Source organism: Danaus plexippus, chromosome 23 (assembly GCF_018135715.1).
Source record: "Danaus plexippus chromosome 23, MEX_DaPlex, whole genome shotgun sequence".
NCBI classification, from domain to species: domain Eukaryota; kingdom Metazoa; phylum Arthropoda; class Insecta; order Lepidoptera; family Nymphalidae; genus Danaus; species Danaus plexippus.
The window spans coordinates 2272535-2296843 of NC_083551.1; the positions used below are offsets into that span (position 1 = coordinate 2272535).

Genomic DNA, 24309 nt, shown 5'->3' on the forward strand with positions numbered 1-24309 from the left:
TGTTATCAAACGTTAGATGAAAATTGCTAAGCTAGCATTGAAATGTTAATTAACTGAACACAATTGGAATGGAACTTCTATTAGAATAAAATTATGTGTAAAGTGTTATTTATTGTTTTATAACGGGAACTTTTTTCGCGTCAGGATACTGTTAATAATTTTTGTTATGTTCTGGCTTCATTTCACTGGAATCGTTAAATATCAACTCAACAGCCAATGTCAACTTTTTTTTGACGTATTATATTGAGTACTGTGTGGAGAAAATACGGAGTTGTTTTGAATGGAATAAAGACGTTTATTTAATTCTTTTAATAATTTATATATATCACGAAACGTATATAAGCTATGCCTAAACGCTTTTGAATGTTGACTTGTTGGACAACTTGACTGTAAAATTAAAAATAAAATTTTATCAGATTTATAGCAAAATATTTTTCCTAATATATTATAAATTAAATTTAACTCAAGACAAAAGCTCCTCTAATCTTTTGACAAATTATAATTAAAGATATAGCTACTGACGACATGTATAGTCTGTGTGTCACAAGACAACTGTTGTGTTACAACTAACACAGAAAAAGTTCAATAAATTAAAATACACACTAACAATCAATGAGAGTATATAAAAAAATAAGAAGAAATGAATTCAATACTAAAGTGTGTTTAAATTAATTGTCAATATATTTATGTTTGCATCAATATCATTATAGAAAACAGAGAATGAATTACTCGTCAACAGGATCAGGAATCGAACACACAAACACAACAGAACACAACACACACACACAACAGAACACAACACACATATATACATATTGATGTACTTGTGAAAAAGCCAGAAAGTTTAGCTTAATTAATTAATACTAATAGACATGTTAATGAAGTTTAAAAAACCAGTGTCGAAACTGTATTGAGGATATAATTAGTAATAGTTAAGCTACTAACAGCTGGTCAAGCTATTTAAAGTTAATTCAAAGTTGTTAAATTTTGCGGAAACCGGCATGAATTTCAGCCGTCTAGTGACACAGTTAGAAAACTAGTTTCATAAACTGTGGATGAATGCATGTGTGCCTCTGAAGTCTAGTTTCGTATTGGTAAAGTTTGTGTGAAATGTTAATTAACTGAACACAATTGGAATGGAACTTCTATTAGAATAAAATTATGTGTAAAGTGTTATTTATTGTTTTATAACGGGAACTTTTTTCGCGTCAGGATACTGTTAATAATTTTTGTTATGTTCTGGCTTCATTTCACTGGAATCGTTAAATATCAACTCAACAGCCAATGTCAACTTTTTTTTGACGTATTATATTGAGTACTGTGTGGAGAAAATACGGAGTTGTTTTGAATGGAATAAAGACGTTTATTTAATTCTTTTAATAATTTATATATATCACGAAACGTATATAAGCTATGCCTAAACGCTTTTGAATGTTGACTTGTTGGACAACTTGACTGTAAAATTAAAAATAAAATTTTATCAGATTTATAGCAAAATATTTTTCCTAATATATTATAAATTAAATTTAACTCAAGACAAAAGCTCCTCTAATCTTTTGACAAATTATAATTAAAGATATAGCTACTGACGACATGTATAGTCTGTGTGTCACAAGACAACTGTTGTGTTACAACTAACACAGAAAAAGTTCAATAAATTAAAATACACACTAACAATCAATGAGAGTATATAAAAAAATAAGAAGAAATGAATTCAATACTAAAGTGTGTTTAAATTAATTGTCAATATATTTATGTTTGCATCAATATCATTATAGAAAACAGAGAATGAATTACTCGTCAACAGGATCAGGAATCGAACACACAAACACAACAGAACACAACACACACACAACAGAACACAACACACATATATACATATTGATGTACTTGTGAAAAAGCCAGAAAGTTTAGCTTAATTAATTAATACTAATAGACATGTTAATGAAGTTTAAAAAACCAGTGTCGAAACTGTATTGAGGATATAATTAGTAATAGTTAAGCTACTAACAGCTGGTCAAGCTATTTAAAGTTAATTCAAAGTTGTTAAATTTTGCGGAAACCGGCATGAATTTCAGCCGTCTAGTGACACAGTTAGAAAACTAGTTTCATAAACTGTGGATGAATGCATGTGTGCCTCTGAAGTCTAGTTTCGTATTGGTAAAGTTTGTGTGAAATGTTAAATAAACGGTTAGTACGCTTATTACAAGTTTGCTCGGTCAGACTACATGCGGAGCTTTGGCCGTTTCTTCTCCAATATTAAGGAGACGAAACTTTTCAGCATTCCACGTATTCACCGTGTGCCGGGTTCATCGTTGTAGGGAGAGTAGCTATAACAGTGCCTGGGACTTGCGACCCAGGTGTAGGTTTAAACGGCCCCTATCTGACGCGCGTTAAACGCTCAAAGAAATCATATAATGTGAGAAGATTTATGATTTAAAAACTGTTAACTCTCTGTATGTAGTTTAGTTACGATGCAAACCTGTACTAAGCATTCTTTTGAATTATTTATATTGTCACAATAAAGCCACAATATTTGCTGAATAAAGTATCTTCACTCGCTAATGATTTTATTATAAAACTATGTTACTAAGAAATATAAGTACGAGATTTTACTGCAAATGAAAACTATTAATCTAATCGTATTTCATATTAGAACAAGCTGTTTCTGAAATTCAATTGAAATGAGGCTTTAATACGTATTTATTAAGACTCTATTTCACAAAACCTTCACTCTTTTACAAGAACGTTAAAAGTATTATTGAAAATTTATATTGCTATTTACTTTGACGATTCTAAGCCTAAACTAATAACGAAGAAAACAAAGCTATGTTGGTTTCCATCTAACTGTTACAGCTGGTCAGCTGATAGTAAGGTCGTAGCTTTAATTGGAATCCTCAACGTGTGACATTATAACATATGGATATGCGATATAAGCTGATCACTTATACACTAACATTAATATATATGAAGTTAGTCCTCATTAGTATTCATACAGTACTCGTATCATAGTCGAAATACACCAATACAATCTGAATTTAATCGATAGTTGAATCGATTACTCGATTAGTTACAGAATAATTACAAAAGTGTTTGATGCCATATTGAGAAACTTAGTGATTGTTCTCCGAACCAGACTGCTACTTGACTTGAACGAAGTTTGTCCAAATGTCGACTTAAATTAAACACAAACTTACAGAAGGTTTTTATCAAATAGTTGAAAATTAATAGTTTTAAGAAACGTTTTATAGTTTTAAATGAATCGTGAAAGTACTGTGACGTTAATAACAGTTCAAAGTCGGATGTGTATTTATTGTCGTTTAATTAAAATTCTAATGATTTAATATTTTGTGGAATATAAGAATTATATATAAGTAATCAATAGATATCTAGTATTTAAAATAATATTTTTAAAATACATTTATTAACTCATAAAGATCTTTGTTTACAAAAAACAAAAAAAAATCTTCTTGTCTTTTATGTATGAAGCGTCGTTCTCGATAACTTTTTGATTTTTTATTATTATTCAGACCATTATAATATTTTCTTAAATGTATCTATATTTTAGGTAATTGGTTAACTAATTGTGTCAAAATTAACATCCGCTTCCGACGTATGTCACCTGACATGTTAAAATAGATACCTATACTTTTTGAAGAAAAACCTGAAATAAAAAAAAAATTCCATTCGAAAACAATGGTTGAAATCAATTTGCCTAAAAACGCGATTGTCATAATAAAGCCAGACGAAATAATATTAACGGATGTACACGTAACCTTCCCGCCCTCAGAAACAAAAAAAATATTCTATTTTCTCATCTTAGCGTCAAATATAGCATTATAAACGAATGTGCTATATCAAAATACAATTATCTTTACATACACATCAAAACAAACCCTACTCTTCTTTGCCTCAGGCTAATAAAATTTGTAGTTGTTTGTCTGAAGTACTCAAGACAAGTGTTGGGGTACAAACACAACATATTAGTTGTCATGACAACTGGAACAATGGCCGTATCTCACTTAATGCTTCTTACATTTCTGTGGACAACAGATATTGAGTTTCCAATCTATTGCTAATGGTTATTGTTGATTACATAATAAACGTTTATGCTCCCATACATTTTCAATAGTACTTGTTTCATTAAAATGTTATTTTGATTCATTCATCTTAAATGTGATAACATTTTGATTGCTTTATATTAGTTTTGTTAATTGTATGATGAATTGAAAGTCTAGAATAGTCTGGAAACAATCTAGCTTCATTCCGAACATAAGATTTTTTTAAATTTATTCTACAGTCAAGAAATCTAGTTGATTCTTAATTCTTTGGATACAGAATTCAAAGATAACAAAGGAGTTTGTTAGAAAGTCCAAAAAAATGTACCTTAAAATATAAATAACCGTCAAACAGAAAAGTTAAGTTACAACCATACGTACACCGAAAAACACAAGTACAGACAAAACTACAACAATGTGACAAGTAAGTTTCATGACGTAATTTAATTGAGAAATCCTTAAAAAAATTTAAAGCAGTCTTTCGAATTTAAAACGTCAAATATTACTTACAATGCCATATTTTAAATTTGGTAAGATAGAGTGAGGAGTTTGGACGATGGAGGTGAGCGTTTAACGCGCGTTTGATAGGGCCCTTTAAAGCTGCACCTGGGTCGCAAGTCCCAGGCTCTGTAGAAGCTCCTCTCTCTGCAACGATGGACCCGGCACCCGCACGGTGATTCCTAGAATGCTGAGACGTTTCGTCTCATATTATGTTTCGAAATCTTTTATTTTATTTATCATTATAAATTCCTTTTTATCCTCAATGTCATAGTGCCAAAATGATAGTAGTTTTATAACGAATTAGCATCTTAAAACTCACCACGAAGGGCTTGCAGTTTTATTTATAAAACTTCATCGATTCTATTGTGAGAGAATATTTATGAACGAAAAACTGAAAGCTGTCTGTTTATTTTAAATATGCAAATTTGTGGTAAGGCTTGGTCCGCCATTTTAAAAGCCGGCCATATTGGTGAAAACTGAATAATAAATTAAAATAGTTGAATTAAACACATGCAAAAAGAATGTGGTAGTTCGTAAAACAATAAAAATTGCTTGTTTTTATTGTGTTGATAGTTTTATAAGTTCATTATAATATTATTCTTAGTATTTATATAATATTTTGATATTCAAAACGAGGTTAGTAGATAAACATCTGATCGGAATCTAATAGAAAAAAATAAAAAAAATAAATATAACTCATTAATTTTTTATATAAATACTTCTAGTGGAATGACTTAATGGTCGAAAATGTTTTCTTGATTTGTACTAATTACAGGCTTACCTCTCGAAGGCTCGATTAAGCATTATTAGTTTATAAATTATAACTCAAGTGAAGTTCAGTAAACTATGAAGGTATTTCTCGCTTCGCCCAATCTATAAAGATAATCTATTAAAACTAGAATGTCATATAAATATAATTTTAATCCACTACACGTGCTCCCACTTGTACTTTATATATATTTCGGATTAAGACTCCTATTCTCTAACAACAATTCTTTTAACTCGTATAGATATATCAACAAATGGATTTTTTCTGTTACACTGACATAGATGTAACCGTACACTCTCCCTTGCCTTGTTCCCCCGTTTTACGTAAATCTGCTATAACTAATGTACATTATCTCTGGTACTTTTCTATATTTACCATTTCTATATGTAAAAATGTAATTTTCAAAAAATGTATATGTATTTTTTTTTCAAACTCTGAAAAAATTTGAAGTTCGTATTAAAATCCGTTTTTTAATGTTATCTTTCGTAACTTTTATTTTAATCGTTTAATTACTGCATAACCTATGTGTGGTTTTAAATATATACATATATATTTACTAACTGTTACCCGCGACTCCGTCTGCGTAAGAAAAATAATAAGAAACTATTACAAAACTTTAAAGCCCCGTATGCGCTCTGCCTCCCACTCGTTCGTTATAATTTCGGGATGGTCATTCGGGATCTTGAAAAAAGTACCCTAAGCTACTTTTTATTACATCAGCTACCTGCCAATAAGTCCCGTTAAACGCGGTTCAGCCATTTTAGATATAAGCCGAAACAAACATACACTCGTATTGTGTTTACATATACATAAAAAAAATTAGGTTGGTGATAAAAAAAAATTAGGGTTGTATGTATTTTTTGATTCCACGTTATAAAAAAATTAAAACAAAAAATTTCGTTCAGAAATTAAAAAAAAAGTTTAAGTGTCAACAACCCTTATCACTAAGGGGTATGAAAAATATTTGTTGGCCGATTCTCAGACCTACTCAATATGATCACAAAATTTCATGAGAATCTGTCAAGCCGTTTCGGAGTACGGGAACGAACATTGTGACACGAGAATTTTACATATTATTTATAATGTTATTTTAAATTGCTGTACAGTGTTTTCCGAAATATAATCCCAAATATATTTCCATTGTCAATTTCGATAATTATAATGTAAAAGTCAAATCCATAAATTTAAAGTCGCAAGACAATAACAGAAACTAGTATCTTTTTAAGAAAATAGTTTAGATTTATCTTATATAAATGAGATCATTTAAGAAAGGTATAATAAAGTCAGCAACAAGATACCAGTTCCAATGGAAACTTTAATTTGATTCCGATATTTATAAGGTTTTAGCGTCGGAAAATAAACATTCAAAGGCTTTGAAACTCCTAGAGGCGATAAATAAAAATGAAACCGGCTCCATTGAAGAAAATACGAGTATTGTAATTTAAGTATTAGAAAAGTATTGAAAATACATTTACGATGATATTTAATATATGATAATTGCTGAAATTTTTTAATTATTATATACATATTTTATTGCCTCACCTATATCAGTTTTGGGTTTAAAGTATTCAGCATGACCACGTATTGCACATTTCTGTTTTCATGTTTTCTTTATGTTTTATATATTAACAGAATCCTTATATATTATTTGTTTAAGACGTCATAAAGAAATTTAAGAGCGTTGTGAAGTTGGCACATAGTCAGCAGTCTACACCGACGTTTGCGAAAAACTGGCGTGATTATAAAAACTTCGAACACCTTGAGAAGATCCTGTTGCCACCGCAATTATCCAACGATTTAAATCCACCTTACAATAGCCAAGGGTTTTGGACTATAATAAAATATATCAGATAAGTCCAATTTATTCAGCTTAGGGTACAGGCGAAAAGTAACCAGGCTCAAGGTTAACCACAGGATAGAATCTAAAGAATGTGCCCAGGAATCACACGCTTAAATTCCTGCATGCCTTTCCTATCATCGGACAAGCTGATGCAGGCTAGCTTCCCTCCTTTCCTTGTAGACTTTCCTCGCATCCGGACGAAGAAACATACTTCCGCCTTCCTCATGAGCGCAGTAAAGAATTGGATTGGTCTATCTACCTCTGTGTCTGCTTACAATTTCAATGTGTTTTAAAGTTTAGAATGAACAGACTCTTACTGGTACGTTTACCATCAACGGCTCAATTTCCTGTATACAAACAGACGGAATATCAGAAAAATGATCCGTCGATAACAACAAAAGAAGTAACAAGTTTATCATCTTGAATGAAAATTTAAATGAAACTAGTATGTAGTTTTTTACAAAAATAAATCACGCGTAGATTAGCCGAAAAATACTAGTTTCATTTAAATGAATAAAACACGCGAATATCTTAGATCTCATTGAATGAAAATTATCATGTAAGCTCTTCTACAAGGTGAGGGTAATACAGATAGTCTTGTTCACTTTTCCTAAAATTTCCTTTTAGAGTCACTACTATCTCACAAAACGAACAAAGTAGTTCCACTACCTTTGATTCAAAACATAATTTATATCACAAAGGAAAGTTAGAGAATTACCCATGATACCAGATAAGTCTTGCGTCATTGGGCCCCGCTAGACACTACTTTTAAGTATATTCGATGACCGTGTCCATTAATTTAATGCAAAGTTCCTACCAAAGACGTAATGGTAGCTCCTTAAAAGACTTTTTAATATAATCGTTTGAGGAAAATTGTCAAAATCTTGCTTAAATCCACTTCTCGTTCTCAATCGTTATGACCTAAGCAATAAAGGTTATATCTACAGCGAAGGGAATATTGTCATAAAGCGCAATAAGGTAAAAAATAACAGAGTCACCTCTAATCTATATCACAAACTGAGACAGCCCTGTGGTACAGCGGGTAGCATTTCATCACAATGCTATCAGTGACCACAAGTGATTCTGTTAAGCATTCTGCTATGACGTGACGGAGGTAGGTTGTCTTATTAAATCTTATTCATTTAGTGAAAATAATCTTAAATAAGCTTTATATAGACCACATTAGGATTTTATATTATTAAAGAATTTAGCATTTGTTTGTAAATTAAAAACTTGCAAGTGCCTAGATTTCGTCATTGATTTTTTTATTGGTTTCTTATTTTAAGATTTTGTATGGTTATACATTTTATAAGTTTACGAAGATAGGTTTGTGTATATACGCGAAAATCATAAAATCTATATAAATTGACACTTTTATCAACCTTTAAACCTGTGTCCTTGATAGGATTAATCTTAAAAAAATGTTTTTTCGAAAGTTAATAAAAAACACAAGGATAAAGAGTAAGAATCAAAGAATTTATATTGAGGCTTAATCTAAATTCTTTTAACTTAGTCCTGAAGTAAACATAGATGACTGACAAAAGTTAGGAAAAAACATACTTTAACAATGCCAATATATCCCTTGATTGTACAAGTGTGGAAGATGTAGGTCATACTGACAACGAGAGAGCTTTTGACCTTTGTTTTACGGATTTATTTATTAAGTTAAAATGAGTTCTTAGCATTACTGAGTATAACTTTCTTCTTAAATATCATTTATTTTTCAATGATCATGCTTCTAAGATATTAACGTTGGGAGTATTTAAAATTTATATACAATACAAATTAATTATATTTTGTAGTAACTTTTTAGTTTAAGATAATATCTTGTGGGTGCAAATCAAGTTATAAAAGACGTATAAATAATAATATCAATATTACCACCAAAATATTTCGTGAATGTATTTTGACATAATATTCCGTTTATGTGTATTTCCCTATTCTCAAGTTAAACACAATATAGTTGTACCTTAGCTTGGTGAATATAAAATCATTGCACAGATTATAAATTAAACACGTGTAATTCTAAGTACTAAATAACTAGACGTATGTATCAAGCGTGAGTACTTCCAACATTTATATAAACAGCCAATATTATATTACTAAATGTGATGTTTGTTTTCAACCAAAAAACTTATGTCATAAACTGTTCGACAAGTTGTTATCCCTCCATCAATCCACATAATATTGGTATTATTTACAAAGATGCCATAATTTATGCCACGTCTCAGTGTGATTTTTGGTTGGGATTTGAAACTTAAAACATTTTTTCATGTTTGGAATGCAGACTACAAATTATTACATGCCGCCAATATTCGTAATTTCAAAAGTTTCTACGTAACATTTTTAATTAAATTTATGAGCAAAGGTCTACACGTTTCAGCCGGATATTAAATCTTATTCAATAAAGATCTTCACATATATGAAAAATATTATATATTGTCAACAGTAGCTTATTACTTATAACTGGCAACTTCTTTATTATAGTCGAGTACGAGAAAAAAAAACCGTCAAAATAAAACATTTAATCACATTTAATGGAGTGTTTATGTAAAGTATATCAACGACTTAATGTACTGGACAGTCGTTTTTCCCGGTTAATATGTTAGTTAATTAACAAATTTTCATTCATCTCAATCTTTCATTCGAAATAATACTATTGTAAGGATACAATTTCCTTTCACGTCTGCAGAATCATGTTTGTTTGTAACCTATCATATACATATACTATTTGCTCAAATAATTTATATCATATATGATCAAAACAAAATTAGTTTTTAGAATATGCAGCGAGGTGTGATATTTCCAGCTTCGACATACATCGATCCATCTATAAACAAAACATTCGTCACACCGACAACACAGTAACCATTGGAATCAAAAACATTACAAAATAAAAATAAAATCTTCGATAACTACGTGCATACATTTGTAGTTTAATTCACCTCGCTTTTATTGTGATTGGATTCCCTTACAAAATCCTTTTTCTTTGCTAAGATATATCATCAAATTACCCAAACAACATACGTGTCGTTTAAATCTGATAGCAAGAGTTTAATAAACAATAAAACAAATATGTTTTGCAACTTGTTGCCGGATTCTTATTACTTTAAATATAGACTATTTTGTTCGTGCATATCTCCTCTCAACTCTCGCTCTGTGACACGTATGACAGTAACTAGGATACATTCATTGTGCAGAAGCACACTTCCATTACAAATGCTACAGATTTTCGAGTAAAATTTTGAAATTACTGGATAAATTAAATGCCTTGTAGTCAATATAAAATCTAATTAATTTGAGTAATTCTTCTGCATAAATTGTTCTTAAATCCTCAATTTGTCAGTAACATGAAATGGAATTAGAAAAATTGACCATCGCCTCGCAAACTAATCACCGGCTGAAGGCTAACATATTATATACTTTAAATTAAAAAAAAAAAACAATTTCCAATAAATTCAACTACGTTATGCAATTCTGCGTCTTATGTCCAATTAAATTAAGATCATAATTGTATAAATGTTTTTAGTAATGTGTTTTATTTTGCAAGCTCTACCTATGTAGACTCCAGACAAACATAATTTTGTAATTCCATTATACATTCCCATCCCCTGGGAATACTCGAACTGTTCGGATCTAACGCTATTTATTCGTTTATTTTATTATTATTACACGTAAGCCTAATAAGGTTATAAATATTTAAATGAAACTAGTATTATTCGGATTTACTACGCGGATTTTATTATTTAAAAACTACATAATCCCGAAGTTTCGGTTACTTTGCAGCACCGTGATCACGGGCAGACGAGGTATTTAAATGAATACTCGCGAAAATCTTAGATCTCGTTATAAATATTAATTAAACTAATGAGTTATTTAGTAAATAATAGCTTATTAAGTTCTTTGTTAAGTTTAGATATTCGAGTCTATTCTGTGTTTGTAAGTAATTACACGTATGTGATTGTGCAAGCAATAAATTACGGGATTTCACGATATTCTCGTGTTGTAAGACCTGATAAAAATGGCATTTTAGTATAAATAACAATCTTTCTTACATTTTGTATCAATACAAGGAAAATGTCAATGAACCTTTAAATCTCAGTTAAATGCAAAGAGCAATACAAATAAAGATATATTCGTGTTTATATAAATTGAGTACATATATTGGCGCCAAAAGGGTGATTTATTATTTCCGGTATAAAAAAATATACATACTTTTTTAAAAGCACGTTTTAAAAACAGTAACTAGACTAAAGCGCCTGAATCAGCTGTTAAGGGCCGAGACGACATTTTCAAAATTCCAGTATATACAGTTGAATTATTAAAAAGATTAACTAAGTCGAAATAAATCTACAAATTTAAAATCAAGGCTTGAGTGTGTTTGAAACAACTATAATGAAGCTACAAACAAATCTATATAAAGATAAAAATACTTACTTTGCAAACAAATTCTCAACCGATCCAAAATAATGTCTTGAACATCGAATGGCTATAGATTAAAAATCAAAGTTGAACTGTCGGAGCTTTGAACAGAACGCTTACGTCTTAATAGGTCTGTGAAGTGACAATGGCTTTTTGTCATTCACTTCTGTTTAAAGTTCATTTTAAACTCCCCTTTGTGTCAAATGTTTAGATCTTTGCTTACAACTTTTTCAATCTAAAGTTAATGATCGAGACGGATTGATAATGTACAGATTCAATATAACAATTCCCTTACAGCCTTCGCTAATCATTTTATTGATACGTAAATTTAAGAGAATTTTTATATGATTCCACAACTTGTCTGTTGAATTAAATAAAATGAACTTTATATATAATGTCATATTTATCATTCATAATTAATATATATATATTATTATTATTTTATTGTGATATTCTTCAAATCAAATAAATTCAAATAAAAGGAATGATATATATCTATTTCACTAAATAAATGTACCCTTTAGGAGGTCGGTATTTATTTATTATTAAGCATTTTATTGAAGAACCTCTCATTTTAAATCCACACAACTATTCACATGGCAACACCATGACTATTTTTTTTTTATATCATGGCCTTCATCCGTGCAAAGACCTGCACAGTATATTCTGCCAGTGTCATGTAGAGAATTGTAACTTTATTCTCCCTCAGATAATTATTACTTTTGACAACCTTCCAAATGTCATTCGCATACCAGGAGACATCTTTTTCGACATTCATAAAAACATTTATGTCAAGCATAAATTGTGACATTGAAATTAAAATAATCCAAAGAATTAATTATTAATTTTGAAAAAGGTTATGAAATAACATTTTATAGTAATATTCATATTAATATGATAATAATATTGTTTTATTTATATTGTATTTTTGAAAGTATAGTTATGAAGGAATTTTTAATGCGACATTTTTGAATATCCTAATACCTTCTTGATAAGATAATGTTAGTTGAAGCTAGTTTTTCTGTTATATCATAATGTCTTATTTGACAAATTATTTCATTTTAACAAAGCAAAGTTAACTATATTCGAAGTTATATGATTTTATATGAAGAGAGGCTGTATAGAGCATAAAAGCAATTTTGTTTTGTATGATGATATTTAAACCATTTATAATAACTAATGAATCGAACGAGTCTGAGTTTAAGTATTACGAGAACGCGCACCTAACTATTACCTAGAAAATTGAAAATAAACACATTATGAAGGATCTGTGCAAATAATGTTTTATACAAATAAATAAATATTTTATATTTTTTTATAAAGAACGTTGATAAAAGAAAGAATAAAATGCAATATTACTTTTATATGTATTTGTGTAAGGTTGATTTTACTGAAATAAGAATGTATATAAAGGTTCTAGTCTCTAGAGGCAAAACATTGTTCATAAAATAAGGCAGGGTTCTAGAAGCCTATTAAATATCTACCGTATTGGATATCAGTATCCAGAAATGAGGGCGTTTTTAAAGTTTTCTATGTATTACAAATCCTCTTACATGTTTTCTTCTTCTGTCAAACAATTAAACGGTCTTAACTTGTATATAAACAATTCTAGTATATAACTGATGTGTATGTCTAGTCTAAGTTTAGTTAGAATCGTTACTACATACGGAGCGTTAATAGTGTTTCATTCATAAATCTTCGCGCCTTTATAGCATGTATGTATAGATCTCATTATAGTCAATTGTGATAATTATTTAAAATTAAAATAAACAGTGAAGCCGGCGTCGCGCTGATTGAAACGACGGCCTCTTTAAGGTTTCACTATCATAACAGAGATAAAAAACGACGCACGCGACAACGCGAGACCATTATGACATACTGACCCATTTATTTGCAAAAAATGTGAAAAATAAAATTTTATTCATATTTTTACTAATTCTTGTACAAATTTTTATAGCTGGCAACATATATAATGATAGAGGTTTATTAACATGGCAGTAATGTTTTAACTTTCAAGCAGAACTCGAACCTGCAACCTCTGGGATATCAGAATTCAGTTGTTTAGCTTTCCAAATAATATCCTTCAAATTATTATTTTTTTCGATCTTAGCGGAAACTTTCGGAAATATTGAAAATTGTTCAAATAGATACCCTACACTACAAAGTAAAAGGAGGTTTTATATTGAGGTACACGATTTGTGTGTCTTTGCGTGTGCAAGTGCGAGTTTAGTAAATATAATGTTGCGTTATAAATGGTTTGCATTGAAGCTTTCAGACTCACGGATAGAGGATATTCTTTGACAACATTATTGTTAAGTTTTAACTTGATATTATTTTTTGGATTTATGTAAAAATTCAAGCGTTCACTGTCGCTACAGATTTTGTTTGTACTATAGGGAACAGGTTACGTTCAACTGTGATCACTGTCGTTGTGCCATAGACTTTGTTTCTACTAGAGAGAACAGTTTATGTTCATCTGCTTAGAAATTTAATAACAGCGTGTTATGACAAAGTAAGTCTCGAAGTTATATTCATATAAAAACTCCAAACTGAACATTTCTTTACCACTTCTTTATTCAACAAGATTTAAATATTACCAACAGCAAATCAACATATGTATATTTCATAGTGAGATAAAATAAGTTTAACTTCAAATTTAACAAAGGATTTGAATTTTATTATTATATTTTATTTATAATTTGAATTTGAATCACATACAGAAGATAATTGCTCGACGTATAGTAACATTATGTCAGCGCAAGCAATTTTCTGGAAGTAAATATTTTTTTTTTATATTTAAAGAGTTTTTACTTACTTATTAACATTCAACCAAAGTTTGACTACAAATCGTGGATGTCCAGTGAAAATCGGATCAATACAGGTTGGAGGCTGTGTTGTATCAAGCTATGATACGCCTTCATTCAAAATAATGGCTTGGATATTATATTTACGTAACAGAGATCGCTACTAGTCTAAGACTAGCAATTGACTTAATATAAAAAACATTGGATTCTGTATGATTAAATTTTGTATTCATATTTATTTTACAAATTAAATAATGTTTGTGAAATATTATAATCAACGAAACACCTATTTCTCTTTTTGTTTCGTAAACACCAAAGAGTATTTAATGTAATTTTTTTAACTCCCTTATCGTTGGAAGATATCCAAATTATGTACTATTGAATTCCATTTTATCCTTTGAAGACGATAAAACCCAGTTCGTGTCAGCCAACGGCATACAATATGCGGTTTAGGTTTACAGAAGTTTTCCCATAAAAGATATATATAAGCAATTAATTTATATATATATACATATGTGAACACAATTAAAGTGTGTTTGTATTATTTAAAGAATATTTTTTTTATTAAATGTATCTAGTGATATCACTTCATATTTATAAATATATTTTAACAAAAGCAAGAATTTTTTTTTACAGACATCTGATGTAACTAATGAGAAAGTAATGCGAATTTTTTGCTTACATTAATTGTTTATTCTGTTATAAATAAATAAACAGCCATTCCTCGCCGACGAAGTCACGAACTCAGTTAGTATGTCTTTCTATTTTGTCTATAAAATAATATAAAGAAATAAATACAAAAATTTGTAATGTTAGTGTTGTTTAATATTTAAATCCAAAAAATCTTAATTTCCTGACCCATTACTGTCTACACATATATAATTAACAACACCTGTAACATATGAATTAGGGTAAATAGTTTGGAGGGTATTTTTACAATAGTTAAACAGTATCAACCCTGAGCAACATAATTGTGAAATCAACATTCGTTCAGATTTCCGAATAAATTATTTGAATATCGAACGATTAGGCGAAAGTTGAAAAGTATTATGTATAGTTAGTTACGTATTATTGAAGTAAAAAAAAAAAACAAATACAATCATTATATTCTTATCAAAAATTATGGAGAATATGTCTTAACTTTTAATGATATTTAATTAGAACCAGTTAGTACTTAACTATTAGGTCATATAAAGGAAATAGATAAGTAATCTGAGAAGGTAACTCACAATATATTGGTAAGAATATGGCCGCTGTATTGTAAAGCCAACAACATTTCTCTGAAAGTGGTTTAGAACATATATTATCACGTGACAAGCCGTAAATGTCATGACATTTGATAGCAAGTTTATATTCATTGAATGCATTGATATATCGTGCTTATTGTTTATCGTGAAGCCTCAGTCATAAAGTATACAAACTTTTTGAGATACTTTTTTAGAATAATTAAAAAAAAACAACACGCGAATCATCATTAAACAATTATATTGTATGAGCGTTATGCACTTAATCGAGTTATCATAAGTCAAAAATGTCTAGCGTTATATTGGAAAAGAGCTCATACTCTTACTCTTCTGTAAGGAAGCTTTCAAATGGAAGAAACCATATCGAAACCAGTCGATCCGTTTAAAGTTACAATGCCACAAACACGCACACAGATGTCAACGTCAAAATTATAACACGTCTCTTATTGGATCGGGATTTAAAGAGTAATTTTTATATAATCAAACTCATTCTACTCATTCCGTTTATAAATAAAAGCCTCACTACAATATTTTGAACGACCAAATCTTGTAATTAATTTGATATGAAACTGCAATTCAATGGATTCACCGTGCGGGTGCCGGGTCCATCGCGTTGCAGGGAGAGGAGCTTCATCATTGCCTGGGACTTGCGACCCATTTGTCGGTTTAAGCGGCCCCTATCTAAGCGCGTTAAACGCTCACCTCCAACGTCCAAGCTCCTCTCTCTACCTAACCAAATTTGAAAGAATCCACTAGGGCTGCATTCAAAGTACGTTCCAAGAATGAATATATGTTAGTTCTGGACAGGCCCAAGTCTTTTAGTAGGTTGTAGAGAGATTTAGCTGGTACATCTCTCGTGCCGCAGCTACGACGCATTTATTCCTTGTGGGTTCGTTAGTGAGCTCGTAATACATATTAAACTTGAACTTGATTGTATTGTGTTTGGGGATGTTGGTTTCCCAAGAAACCTCAAGCTCTTTTAGCACAACGCGCTTTAAAATTCACTAATACATAAACATGTCTGCTTCGGAGGCCGACACAAATAATCTTATAGATTTATTTTATCAGTAACAAGTTCAAAGTGAGATCCTTTATTTTTCCTCACTTGAAGGTGACACGTTATAAGAAAAATCATAAAATATAATAACTGTCTCTACAAAAGAGTATCTAATACAAGTTACATGAAGTTTGATTGTACAAATAAATGTGAATTTTTTTTCTTTCTTACCTAACTGATACAGCAAATTATAAATAAATATAAAGAGAAAAAAAATCTTATCTGTGAGATGTATATACAAAGATTTTATAGCATTGTAAGACAACTTAAATAAAGAAAAAAAAAATATTTTATATTTTCAAGATCTTCATTTTAAAATCAAAGGCAACACTTGCCGTAATGTGTTATAAGATTATTAAAACCACGTCAAGGGAATGCTATTACGACCACTAATTCGTCTTCAAAAGTTTAAATTCTGTTTTCTCCTATACTCCGTTAAATCACATTTAAATAGACCTCACATTCCTATAGTCTTATTTGCAATCACAAACGCAACATACAAACAACATTAAGCCTTTAGGCAGTCAGCAAATTTGAACGAAACCTTCACAAAAAGCTCTATTGACATTAAAAGAGGATTTTCTTCAGTACCGTTGCTTTATTTGATTGAGATGTTAAATCTCTGTTTATTTATTTGACGTTCTGTATCTGAGATCTATTTAAATATGTCAAATGTATTATGTGTGTATGTGTATGTATATGTAACATTTATAAGTTTATATTATATAACTTTCGAGAGCATTGTTCCTCAATAATCGTAACTTTTACAATATTACCTACTAAACATCGAAATTCACAGACTGTAACGGAGGAGACATCTTGTTAAACGAAAAGCGACCTTGAATATTTGCAAAACATATGGTGTGCGAAAAATTTTTTCAATTTCACTCATTCCAAATGATTAATGCCTCCCTTTCAGAAATGCTTAATGTTTTTTAAAGCCCGAGTTTTAAAACATTCGGAACTCTTTTGTTGTTTAGATGATTTTGGCTGAATGTTATCCGACATGTGCCCTATTCTTTAGCCTTTTGATCAATCTGGATGTATGACAGTCCTTTATCAATCATTGCCATGTGTTCTAAAAATATCCTGCTTGTACTCTGATCCCTGTAGCGGTACATTGATAGCTTCTAATTAATATTCCATGAAGCCTTGACTAATGAATAAAAATTGTAATGCATTACAACTCGTATATACTTGTATTTTTCGTTTCTGTTACGTCGTTTAGGTATTTTTATGACCCGAACATAATCATCGTTTCTCTTAAAAGACTATTTACTGTATCTGTGGTGGACCACAAACAAAACGTGATAACCGTCATTAAAATATTTAAGAGTACGTAAAAAAGTTCGTTTTTCTAAAATACAAAACCTTTTTATTTGACGTTTGGTACCTTAAATAAAGCTCCGTACTTTTAACAGTCTTTCCACGTTAAAAATAATATTATTTGGTCCCCCTATTAACTTATTATACCTATACACTTATTATATTTTAAATAAATATATGTATGTTTATTTATATACGAACATCCTTCATATAAAATACATAATAAAATTAACACGAGGTTTATTGAACCATGATGACCGCATCCACTTAATAAATGCAAAAAAAAAATCTAGTTCATTTTCGGATACCGCTCTCTGTTTTTACAAGTTTCGAACGTTACACTAAATACAGGGAATTACGTGGTTATACACGAAAACTTCCAAGCATTCCGTGAATTCAGCGTGGGTCCATCGCGTTGCAGGAGAGGTTGGGAGAGGTTTTATCAATGCCTGCGATTTGCGACCCAGGTGTAGGTTTAAGAGGCCCCTATCCAAATAATATTACACAACCGTCGAAAACCTGATTGGAACATGTCTTAAGGATAGTTATAAATTAGTTATAAGGGATACTTTATAATGAAATATATCTCATAAAAAATTCAGTTAAACATTTCCGAATAACGTGAAAAGTGAAGTGAAACATGAACGTATATTACATTATGAAAGTTTCAAAGTATTCGAAACATAATCGTGTATGAGATAAAATTATGACATTTCCCTTAAATTAATTAACAATGTTGTATTTTAAAGGGATCACAGACTTTGTGCTAATTACGAATTTTATACATGATATATCAAATTTAGCATTAAGGGGAGGTATACTTATTTAGATATATTATTTTCATTCATCTTCGCCTTAACATCATTCTCAATGACTCAATTCTTTGATTAAAAATATTAAAAATATCTTAAATTTATATGCATAGGTATAAAATACAGGTTCACAATATTTTTATTAGATTATACTTAGGGTTAATCTAAAAGTGAAGAGAAAAGAAGATACGAATATAAATAAAGCAAAAATTTTATAATATCTTTATTTAATTTTTTTTTTAATATTTTTTTATGATCTTGATGTATTCTGATTATTAATAGCATTTTAAATTATATATCAGTTCAATAATATAACCTCCTTTACCGCTTCCTATGCTGTTTAATTAAAAACTTGGACTTAAAAAATATGGTAGCGAGTATTTACTAAAAAAAAACAACATTTATAAAATATATATTTTTTTAGATTTACATTTACAAAGCAACGGAAACATTTATTACTAAAATTACACATAAATGAATTTATTAATTCTTTTTTATGTGGATTTTATATAGAATATCAGATCATTTTATTAATCACACTCATTTTTAATGAAACATTTTAAAATTGATTTACGTAGAGTTCAGCTACGAAACGCTACGACGCTACGACGCTACGATGTTGCTACGGCATCGATTTCCATCTGAACACATTTGGTTGAAAGCTTTGGCCATTAGTACTATTATATATATGCACATTTTATGAGATAAAAAATGCCATTTAAATATAAACAGGTAATTAATCAAGTAATTTCGTTGTAACGAACAAAATGTTTTTAATAATTTCAGTTTTGGCAGCTATCTTGATTGGATTTGTACTTTAATTCTAATATGTTATTTTGTTATTTAATTTTTAACCTTAAATTTCAATTGTTACTCACTCTGGAATAAATACGCCGAATTACCTGTAATAATAAATTATGAGATTAATGTATTTTTCTTATGTTTTGTTGTAACAGAGAAGGAACAAAACATACATATATATGTATAAATATATATAAACACTTAAGTTATAATATAAAATATCCAAATCATTGATAGAAGAAGCTCATAAAATACCTTTGGCTTTATACAGGAAAATATTATTTTAATAGCTGTCAGTAGCTCGCATTTGTTTCTCAAATGTATCCAAATACTGTGCTGTTAATAACAGCCTTAGTAGATATTTTGGTCATACACTAAAACTGACACTTTGAAGTTTTCCCATTGAAAAAAAAAACTTAAACTACTGACGCTATGTTAATGATTCGACCAAGCTTTAAGGGTAAACTAAGATATTAGACTACACTAACATGTTTTGTAGATGCGGAGTTAAATTCAAATTAATGGATCTTTAAATCGCTTCTGATTATCAGATATTCAATAACCACTCGTACCATATGTATGTTTAATGAAATATATTTTTACATTATGACATAAAAAAAACTGAAAACTATCTGTGTTTAGTTTGACGTGATGAACACGTATTAAGGGTACAGAATTTCAAAGATTCGGGAGGGGTTTAAATATTAGAGAATATATGAGTTTTATAAACTAGTTGAAAGATACACATTTTTCATTTACAACAACACAGTTAACAATAAGTAATTATAGATCAATGAAAACATCGAAAATAGTTCAAAATGAACGCACAATTTACAAAATACCACAAAAATTAAATGGAAATTTTTACGAATTTACGTTTCGTTATGCGGTTTAACGCTATCGTCCATTATTTTATTATTGGAATGTTTTGATTGTGATTTTATTCAAGAATATTCTTTATTTGAGATTCCCATATTAAGTTGCAATGTCGAGTATATATATAAGAATTAAAAATACATATGAAAATACGGAATTAATCAACTCGTGTTCGGTCACGTTAGATTAATTGGTAAAGCGACTGGAAAATAATATCCCGAACGTTTCTCAATTAATTTTTCATTATATATTTTCTAATTTAAATTTAAATTCTCATACAACTTATGTCATGTACCATACATAGAACTTAAATTTCGTCCGCCCGTGACCATGGTTGCTGCAAAGTAAGCGTAATGTCGGGTGTATGTAGTTTTAAAAAATAATAAAATACGCGTAATATAATCCGAAAAGTATTAGTTTCATTTAAATGAAAGCCCGCGAAAGTCTTAGATCTCATTATATTATGAGTTTGTTTTAACTATTGGCAATATATTTGAAACCTTTTTCCCAAAAAAAACCTGAAATTAACAACTTTAGAACCGACTTCAACTTTTCTGAATAAATGCAAATCAATGCCTTCTAGTTTGGTTATATTATTGTCTTACTAACGTGTTCGTGTAAGTCTCTGACCCATGTAATTATAGGTAATTAACATAAGCACAGAAACAGTGTAAACTTAATAAATAGTAATTCATATAAAATTAATTTAAAGGTATATAAATAAATATAAAAACATTAAATTAATCTCACTACTCTCTATTCATGAATATTCCAAATAAGAAGTGATAAAATAAAATTAATAAAAAAAAAATTAACGAAAGAAAATATATTTTAGTCTGAGATTCTTTTACTCTCATCCCAAATTTTATCGCGTATCTGACCAGCCAATACAAACAAGGATTTTTTTTTTTGGGTAACACTAAATTGAACCGTAAATTGGTTCCGCGTCGTTTCTATTCATGGCTCCTTAAAATTTTGTTATCAGAGCTCTTTACTTAAATTGATTACTGTTTGTTTAAGAAGTGTTTTGTAATTCTCATAGCAATATTAATCTTGTTGTATGGGACGTGTGTATACGTTTGGTGATGAAATTAACCAAAAGCGTAGGCTTTAATATCATTTAAACGGTTGTGTGTTACTATTAGTTAATTTTCTCACAAAATAGTTTAGTAAGAATGGAAAAGAATTTATTTCAGCACAGCATTTAATCCTCTAATGTATGGATGACATATTTACTATTATTTATATTAATCAACTAACTAAATAATTGATTAACTAAAAATACAAAAAAAAAGTCTAAGTTACTGATTATTGTATCAGCTATCTGCCGATGAGAATCCCATTAAAATCGGACCAGCCGTTTTATATATTATCTGATACAAACGGACAAATACACAAATGGGTTGGCAAAAGAATATAAAAAGGTTTAATTGGTTGTTAAAATAGATTATTTTAATTTATTAATTTATTTGTCTGTTAATGTATTAATATGATATAAGTTATCATTGCATTCGTATTTCTTTTACATTAATTGAATGTCAGCAATTAATTATAAGTAAATCCAACGATTAATTACATTTTCCTTTGACTTCCTGTTTCTGTGTTTGCGATGCTGGACAGATGGAACGGACTAAGACGCTTTCCTAAGAAACGTCACTACAGGGATTAAATATTTTGAACATTTTTTTAATATGAAATTGCCGAGTCCTGTTTAATAAATATCCTACAAATATAAATCAACAAGACAAATTAATTTGTATATGTATATATATATATATATAAACATTATATATTTGTTCTAAACATTATATATGTATAAATAATGTTTAAAACAAAAGTATCTATAAATTGTATAGAAGTAAAATAAATGTCAGTAAATGCTTTACGAAGTAACAGAATCCCACAAAAATGGTCCAATTACCGACTTAACAAGAATTTATGTAATACTAAAACGGAAAATGTTCTAACGCCTACCTAAAACCAGCTGATAAACAACCACGTTTAAGGCTTATAAGATTAGGAAGCTTGTAATCCTACGTTCACCTCCTTCACCCCTATTGACTCGAGTGTATAAGTTATTCCCAAAAGTGTATAAGTTATTCCCAAACCATTTAATGTTTTGTAGATTAGTGATTTTATGAAAAGAGGTTTTCAAATATTTTTTTTAAGTACGTTTTTTATGTCGAATAATATATTATCAAGAGGTTCATATATAGATATTTTGATTCGATTTACCAAAACGAAATACAATTGAACTTGTTGAAAAGAAATTTTATTGTTTATGACATAAAAAATTTTCGTTTCCACCGTAACTTTATGAAGATTATATTTTTTTTTCTTTTAGCATTAAATCTTTACTAATTAATCATGAATAAAAAAAACTCGTAACGAAATATATCCATGAAAAAAAAAATTAAATCGTTCTGAAAAAAAAAAATTATGTCAGCATCAGTACAACAAAAATTTAATCACTTGATATAAAGCTTTTAAATATACGAAATATTTAATAATCATATATTTTTCCTTTTTGTTTTTTAATAATAATATATTTAGTGTACATTATTATTGTCAGATATCTTCTTATTTATGGTCATCACATTCTATTTATGATCTTTGACAATCAAACCTTTACTATCAACCTTGGCTGTACGTGACCTTCTGGATATGACCGCCATCAGATATCTGTTGCTTGTTACATTTGAGTGTTCTTGTACTTTTTAATCACATTTTATTATATGCCAGCTCTATTTATACATATTGTAATTTAAAAATATAAAAAAAAATATTTGATAAAAAACAAATATGCCAGCTTTATTTATTCAAAAATAGAATTTAATAAAAATATATATTAAATAATAAAAAAATTGTTTGGTATAAATAATAAGTATGAGATCTAGATATTATTTATGACTTTATAAATACGCTTCAGGTCGATATGGAACGAGAAAGTTTTTAATAACTTTGTTTGTTAGTATAAGTCGTATTGAAGGAAGCTTGAGACATCGTGAGATCTAAATACTTTTTTATTTAAATAAAGGTACTTTAAATAGATCGATTATCTATTTTATAGTTTATAGTTATTCGAATTTTAAAATATATTTAAGACATGTGAATATTACAAATACACTTTTCTCAAGACCATGAAATAAAATTATTCATATTCATTATTTGTGTCATGTACATAATATGTAATAAAATAAAAAATTAAAAGTAATAAAATATTAATTTTTCATTGAAAATTAATTATATTAATCCACGCTTAAAGCTCTTAAAGACACTCTATATTTCGATTAGAAAAATAGAAAATAAACAATTATAAAAATTTAATTTTACCTGTATTTATATCTCCGAAATGAAAAAAAACCGAATGAATATCAAAACCACACACAAACACCAGTTCAAAAAAATATATGAGGCCACTGAATTTCAAATAATAACAAAACACTTTCCGGATGTAGAGGATTTAAATGATTCTAAGTATAAACGTCATCCTGAGCCGAGCGCCGCTTTCTGAGTGTAGCGCGCAACTAACACTGTCCGAGTAATAATATACCCGCAAGCGCTTTACGGGATAACCAGAGAAAGGACAAGTTACGGTTGATCTTGTTCGTTAAACGCTATTTGTTCATACTAAGTAACATATGTTAAACTTTGAACTATTGAGGTATTAAAATATATTAGGATATTTGATTGAATTTAATTTGTTATTTGGAATTTATTTTATATTTTTTCGTCTTTCGGAGCGTTGAGTATGAAGTTCTGTTATCATTTATCAATTATATTATATCAATGGCTTATA

General features: G+C 29.1%; 1 protein-coding gene across 2 annotated transcripts in view; it reads right to left on the minus strand.

Moving 5' to 3' along the window:
• Positions 1–24019, minus strand: part of LOC116774878 (soluble guanylate cyclase 88E) — a 55441-nt gene extending 31422 nt beyond the window's left edge. For both annotated transcript variants that reach the window (XR_009753089.1, XM_061524131.1), the window contains exon 1: positions 23844–24019. The gene's annotated coding sequence lies outside the window, so the exon portion shown is untranslated. The remainder of the gene's footprint in view (positions 1–23843) is intronic.
• Between the last annotated feature and the right edge of the window lie 290 nt (positions 24020–24309).